Source organism: Aedes aegypti, chromosome 1 (assembly GCF_002204515.2).
Source record: "Aedes aegypti strain LVP_AGWG chromosome 1, AaegL5.0 Primary Assembly, whole genome shotgun sequence".
In the NCBI taxonomy this organism is placed as follows: Eukaryota; Metazoa; Arthropoda; class Insecta; order Diptera; family Culicidae; genus Aedes; species Aedes aegypti.
Window position 1 is genome coordinate 88453020 of NC_035107.1, and position 1792 is coordinate 88454811.

At 35.0% G+C, this 1792-nt stretch overlaps 1 long non-coding RNA gene across 1 annotated transcript; it reads left to right on the forward strand.

Annotated features, from left to right (window-relative positions):
* The first annotated feature begins 378 nt into the window (after positions 1-378).
* LOC110674448 lies at positions 379-1434 on the forward strand. Its single transcript, XR_002498875.1, has 3 exons — positions 379-492; positions 560-733; positions 791-1434. It is a non-coding gene; the product is annotated as an uncharacterized LOC110674448 (long non-coding RNA).
* Positions 1435-1792: the final 358 nt, after the last annotated feature.

Consider the following 1792-nt stretch of genomic DNA (forward strand, 5'->3'; position numbering starts at 1 on the left):
CCATACATTGCAAACAATAATTTTCTTATAGCTGTAAAGGTTAATGTTTCACAAACAGTAGCTTTCATGTTGGACAATATTAAATTTAAAGCATTAGATTATTAAAAATGGTTTGAGTAATCCATATCAAATAGTAACATCATTTCAAAATGGCTGGAAACGGTAAAATTATATAGATGTTGAGACTCGTAAGAAACAGTGGAGCTATAAGGCCACCATTTGCCGAATGATTTGCGCTTACCATATATTACCAAATTAATACATTACAGCAAACGGTTAGTTTGTGCGAGCAGCCTTTATTATACACGCTCACAAAAAATCAATTAGTAGTGGTAAAATCGGACAGTAATGAAATATTTAATTTATCCAAATAACTTAACGTGACTCTACCACGCAAGTGCACAAAACATGAACAATTCTTTTTTTGCACATCCCAAGGAAATACATGTGTAATAAACAACAAAATTGTGTTGTTTAACTTTTCCAGTAAAGGTGAGTAGAAGAAAAAAAAACTTTTTTTTTGAAATTTAAAACTACACCTGCTTGGTGTTTTTTTTAGCGTGTTCCTATGCCTGTGTGCCAAAAACAAAAACCAAATATCCTTGCGGTGCCACAAAATTTTCATCTCCGGTTTCTGCCAGCGTTTATATGTATATAGACTCTGATTTCTGCTTGTTTTGTGCTACAAAATCTATAATATTATTTTTCAGTACCGGATCCAGAACTGCAGCTGGTAAGTAACCGTTTCAAATCGGCCTACAACGGGACTAAATTTCTTCTCCCCCCAAAGGATTCGCAATGCTGGCGCTGAGCAAAAGGCAGATGTGAACCGACAACACCTCCGTGGCAACCTCCTCCAAGCCGATACGCGACACGTTCCGGTCTCCGCAACCAGAGCGTATCATTAGATCTCCAGCAGCAGGATGGATCCTTACAGGAAGTGTTTTATATTGTGCCAGAACGGCATGAAGCTACCGCACAGAGAAACTACTGGTTCGGGGAACCAGTTGGAATCGATTTTCATGGTCGTTTTGTGCTCTTCGTCACAGGGGGTTTTGCCGACCAAATCTTCCGAAATTCATCAGTAAGATGCTAATAGTATCGATGCAAGTTTTTAGCCCAATAGCTTACAAAAAACCTCATGTGACGGAAAGAACAAAGCTGCCGAAAATACTAGTCATACTAGCTCGGCACACAGACAATATGATGTGAAAATTTATTCCATATAGAGAAAAAAGGGTGGAGTGCAATTTTAAATCAATCAATAATAAACAATCTAAATAAAAGTGTGTTCGCCATTTTTTTTAACACGCAAGGAAACAAGTACTATGTGTAGTCTTAATTTTCTTCAAACTTAAATCAGTTACATTTTAATACATCCTCGAACATCATGAATATTTGTTGAATAAAATGTACAGATTTTTTAAATTTGAAGTGAGTTTGTTTCTACACATTTACTTGTTTCATTGTATCCTCTACAATATTTTATCGCAATTCCTCTAAAGGTATAAATGTATCATAACAGTTCAGTATTTGGTTTAAATACCACAAATCACCATAAACGAATAATTATACATACATTACTCTTTTTCATTAGAATGTTATGGTTAAATAGTTTGTAAACTGTTTGCCTTACAATTGATTTGGCAAAAAATGTACAATATAAGCACAGTTTGACAAACAGTCTTCGAAAAAATTTGTTCGAGAAAATCGCCAATTTTATATGGTTACATAACTTAACCGCCTATTCCCCACATTGTTATTTGTCCATTTACTGTTTCCCAGATTGTAA